The sequence below is a fragment of the Brassica oleracea genome, chromosome C6 (genome assembly GCF_000695525.1).
Source record: "Brassica oleracea var. oleracea cultivar TO1000 chromosome C6, BOL, whole genome shotgun sequence".
NCBI classification, from domain to species: domain Eukaryota; kingdom Viridiplantae; phylum Streptophyta; class Magnoliopsida; order Brassicales; family Brassicaceae; genus Brassica; species Brassica oleracea.
The window spans coordinates 25,610,135-25,615,866 of record NC_027753.1 but is presented as its reverse complement, the minus strand read 5'-3'; the positions used below and the strand labels follow the sequence as shown (position 1 = coordinate 25,615,866).

The following is a 5,732-nucleotide window of genomic DNA, read 5'->3' as shown; positions in this document are numbered from 1 at the left end:
GACCATAGCTTCCATCGCCTCCTTGCTTGCGTGAGGGCAACGGTATGGTCGCACCGAGATCGCAGTAACTCCGGGTTGTAGGTGAATTGTATGCTCACGGCCCCGAATAGGAGGTAATCCAGACGGAACCGCAAACACATCTTGAAAGTCATCCAACACTGCAGAGATAGATGGGATCATGACAGAGTCTGTTACTGCCGCTGTTCCGAGCTCCAAAGCATCAGTAAACACCGAAACTTGAAGAGCTTTCAATGAGGCAGCAGTCTTCGTGAGCGAAGGGTCGCCACGCAAGGTTACGGTTCGTCTACAGTGCTGAAAGGACCACTCTTGAAGCTCCCAATCCACTAAACACTTTCCCAAACAGCGCAGCCACTGCACCCCAAGACAACATCCACATTACCCAATTCCAAAGAAACAAAATCACTCTGAAAGAAGTTATCTTGCAGAGAGAAAGTGATTCCTCGACAAACTCCGAGTGCTTCCACCGTAACTCCAGTGCCTAATAGCACCTGAAAACGCATGTCTGTAGCCAACTGAAGCTTCTTCGCCTCCACCACCCGAGGAGAAACGAAATTATGGGTGGCTCCACTATCAATCATCACCACAGCGCCAACATTACCAAAAACCCCCATAAGCTTAGTAGTAGTAGGAGTATCAATACCCAAAAACACATTAAGAGACAGCTCCACCTGATCGGTGTTCATAGTGACGTCAACTGCAGCGTCTCCTTCATCCAAAATTTCCACATCATACCTGTTAATCACTGTCAAAATGTGAAGCTCCTTCTTAGGACAAATGTGCGTCTTCGAGTAAGGACCCTTACATTTGAAAAAGATATTATCCCTCCTCATAGCATCCAACTCGGCTGGAGTATACTTCAACCGTGGTGTGAAAGAAGTACCCGTAGCCTGTCTGTTAGCAACCGGTGGAGCCCCTTTGTACCCTGACTGAGACCCAAAACCCGTGCCTTTAGATCCCTGAGAAAACAGCCCGCGAGAAACCCCTCCATCTTTCTGAGCTGCCAAGCTGACTGACTTGCAGAACGCACTACCCTCCATACCAATAACCGCTGCTATATGTTGAGTTAACCCTTGCGGTTCTTTCATCTTGATGACCTCCTGAAACTCTGGTTTCAACCCATTAAAGAACACATGAACCAGATTCTGCTCATCAATACCCGTGACAATAGAACGCAACTCCTCAAACTCATTAAGTAATCAGCAATATAACCGGTCTGGTGAAGCGAGACCAGACGTTTTCCCGGCTCCTCCTCCATTCCTCGTCGAAAACGTGCTACCAAACGGCACTTGAACTGATGCCAGTCCGTGAAAGGATCATTCTCCGTTTCCGCATTAAACCAGTTCAGGACCGGAATATACTTATATTGATTTTTTGTTATATGACTATTGGAGCAGTTAACCGTGTGATTAGTGTTAGGTTTAATCTATGTTTTAATGTTAGCATAACCAGAGATATTTAGTGTACAAGAGAAACATTGTACACACTATGGGCATAGCCCCCGCGCAAGCGCGGAGCCGGGTACGTTATTAATGCATTGTAAAGTCTTATGTATGAGATTTTTTTTTTTAAGGCATGTCTGTAGCCAACTGAAGCTTCTTCGCCTCCACCACCCGAGGAGAAACGAAATTATGGGTGGCTCCACTATCAATCATCACCACAGCGCCAACATTACCAAAAACCCCCATAAGCTTAGTAGTAGTAGGAGTATCAATACCCAAAAACACATTAAGAGACAGCTCCACCTGATCGGTGTTCATAGTGACGTCAACTGCAGCGTCTCCTTCATCCAAAATTTCCACATCATACCTGTTAATCACTGTCAAAATGTGAAGCTCCTTCTTAGGACAAATGTGCGTCTTCGAGTAAGGACCCTTACATTTGAAAAAGATATTATCCCTCCTCATAGCATCCAACTCGGCTGGAGTATACTTCAACCGTGGTGTGAAAGAAGTACCCGTAGCCTGTCTGTTAGCAACCGGTGGAGCCCCTTTGTACCCTGACTGAGACCCAAAACCCGTGCCTTTAGATCCCTGAGAAAACAGCCCGCGAGAAACCCCTCCATCTTTCTGAGCTGCCAAGCTGACTGACTTGCAGAACGCACTACCCTCCATACCAATAACCGCTGCTATATGTTGAGTTAACCCTTGCGGTTCTTTCATCTTGATGACCTCCTGAAACTCTGGTTTCAACCAATTAAAGAACACATGAACCAGATTCTGCTCATCAACACCCGTGACAATAGAACGCAACTCCTCAAACTCATTAAGTAATCAGCAATATAACCGGTCTGGTGAAGCGAGACCAGACGTTTTCCCGGCTCCTCCTCCATTCCTCGTCGAAAACGTGCTACCAAACGGCACTTGAACTGATGCCAGTCCGTGAAAGGATCATTCTCCGTTTCCGCATTAAACCAGTTCAGGACCGGAATATACTTATATTGATTTTTTGTTATATGACTATTGGAGCAGTTAACCGTGTGATTAGTGTTAGGTTTAATCTATGTTTTAATGTTAGCATAACCAGAGATATTTAGTGTACAAGAGAAACATTGTACACACTATGGGCATAGCCCCCGCGCAAGCGCGGAGCCGGGTACGTTATTAATGCATTGTAAAGTCTTATGTATGAGATTTTTTTTTTTAAGTTTTGTTTTTCCGTGTTGTATATAATCTATATTATAATAGATTGATTAGGTTGATATGAAAATAATCGGTGATTTCTTATGTGTTGATATTTTATATCTTATATGTGGACGTCTAAAAGAGTTTTCAATTTATCTTCAAGAATTCGACATCTAGCAACATTTTTTTCATGAATATGTCGGACAGAGACCTACATATCCGCTGAGATTCAACATCTGATACGATGACTAATTGCCATCCTCATTAGCTATCTAGTAAATCCGCAAGTTGTGCAAGTATAAGAAAATAATTATCTACCACAGTTTAGAAACCCCAAACAATAATGAAACCTTTTATTAGACATAGAGCAAGAGAATATAAATATGGTCAAGGCGAGCTCTTTTAACAGAAATATAAAATGAATCTCCATGAGCTCCTCTCAGGTCTATGCGAACTCTCTTAGTCCGTCCAAGAAGTTGTGTTTCTTTTTCATTGGTTGTTCTTGTAGTTATCGGATGTGTACACGATTTTGTTCACCTCCTCCTTGAAACTACCAATGTGTTCTAATTCGGGTTTGAAGTCTGGGAAATTAAGGAATCCCTCCATGGCGTACATGTCTTAGTGGAAACCTTCGGAAAGTAGAACAAACAACAAAGAAAAGTTGTATTAATCAAGTTTTCAGTAGGACTATGAAATTCTATCAATTTAAAGAGTTTCAATAATATGCGACACCGAATAGAGTGTAATAGTTTATCATCAGAGGTGAGAGTTAAGCGATGAAGTGGGAGAACCCTAGGCCCTAGCTCAGAGACGGTGAAAAAGAATAGACGATTAGGAGGCTTCTTTGGGTCTCTCTGGCGCATCAGCCTTACATTTTAAGGTTTATGTAGAAACCGGGTGCGATAGGCCGCAAGTTAATTAAATGACGCAACAACCATTAATTCATTACACATACATGTTCGAAAACTCACCGCAGAGGGCCGAAAAATTACCAAAAAATGTAACTCGGGCACCAACAGTGACAATTCGGTCCAAAAATCGGGATTCTTAAAAAAAATTAACTTTTACTCGTTTCATCCTATAATCAAGAAGTATATATAAAGATTCATGATGTTTTCATGAAAATGGCAAAAACGAAGAAATTGATGTATAACTCATTAAAAATTATGAGCCGCCGAAGTCAATATTGCAGAAAACTTAAAAGTCTAAAGAGGAAGATGACTTGTAAAAGTAATAATTGTCTTTAACTAAATTTAATCATAAAAACATGCAAAACACAAATGGTTTCTATTCGAATTTGGGTTGTTAGCCATTTTAAAGATGTGTAAACCGCTGCACTAAGTGATATTTATTATAAGCTTTTACGAATAGATCCCCTAGACTATATTTGCGAAGTGATTTATACACATGTCGTCACTACAATCATTCTCGCTGGAAAAAAGATGACATGACACTTAAAATAGATGACATGGTTTTAGAAAATAGTGACATGACATCATATTAATTGTAAGATGTAAAATTTCCTTATAAAAATTTAAATTTTTTTGCAGTGATTTTAAATATGGTAATAAAAATAACTCATATATCATTATTAATGTCATTTTCCATATAAATATTTATTTATGGTAAACTATTAAATATATTAACAATTCATATATCACAATTAAAATAACAATATATATGTATATATGTATCTCACATTAATAAAAATAAACTAAATAAAGTAACACTAATCCAAAAAAAAATTGATAGTTAAATATTTTAACATTATTTAAATTTATCTTTTCATCTTCATCATTTAAATTAACAAAAAGATTTTTCAGTTTAATTAAAACAAACAAAATCTCAAATTTATTAGAATTTATATTTATATGTAAATATTTATATATATATATATATATATATATATGTATTTATTTAAAATTAGATGGGAAGATATATATATATTGAAAATAAATAATCATTAAACACAATAATATAATTAAAACTATTTTTTATAAAATCTAATTGTATAATTTAAATAAAATCAAATTTAAATAGTTATACCAAATCAAAAGAAATAAGATTACAAAAATTCGTTTATGATTTTTTATAACTATTGATGTTAAAATATAAATTAATAATATTGAAATGTAAATCAAAATTTCCTTTTGAAATAAAAAATATTATGTTAAAAATTACTAATTCTACGCATGGCGCAGAAAAACTCCTAGTAATATATTAAAACAAAAGCATAAAGATGAGTCCAATCAAAATAAATGAAATGCTGAGGTGGACACTCTAAGGAAAAAGAAAAACTTAATCATTATAATATAGATTTTATTATAATATAGATTTCACTAGGCTCAGCTTAGTTTCTCTAGGTGTTCGTAAATTATTATCATTGTTAGTTGACAAACAAAGTCAAAATAATAATAAATTCAAGAAATAATAATAATATGTTATGAAATAACTTATAATTTATATTATCGAGAAATTTAAATAAGAGTAGAATTTAATACCCGTAGGAAGCAAATAACACTAATATAAGGGAGAGAGTTTATTATAAGTAAGGAGAAGAAGATGTAATCGTGTCTTACAAATGATCGAAAAAACTTCGTATTTATAGAAGAAAAATCACTGTGCAAATAGTGACAGTGGGACCCACATCTTTTATTATTTCAACATATGTGTGCGCCTCTTTGTTTGAAATTAAGTTTCGTAACACTCCCCCTTGGGGACCGGTGTCACTTTCCGCTCTCGCTTAACGTCTTTGTTGCCTCGTTAAAAACCTTTCTAGGAAAACCCAACGGAAAAAACCATAGTAAGGTAAAAAGAGTACAACTACGTAAGCTCCCCCTTGAATGAGCAGTCATAGATCCTTCTGATGACACATTCCAATGTTACGAACATGTTTTCTGAATACCGAAGTCGGAAGTGATTTTGTGAAGAGGTCAGCTGCATTGTCGCATGATTGGACATATCTTACTTCAATCTCTTTCTTCTTTATGAGCTCTTGAGTGTATGAGAAGAACTTCGGATGAATATGCTTCGTTCTATCGCTTTTAATATATCCGTCCTTTGTTTGAGCAACACATGCTGCATTATCTT

The 5,732-nt window shown here is 36.9% G+C and overlaps 1 pseudogene; it reads right to left on the bottom strand.

The window, feature by feature from the left end:
• Nucleotides 1–1,586: 1,586 nt before the first annotated feature.
• Nucleotides 1,587–5,732, bottom strand: part of LOC106297836 — a 16,012-nt pseudogene continuing 11,866 nt past the window's right edge.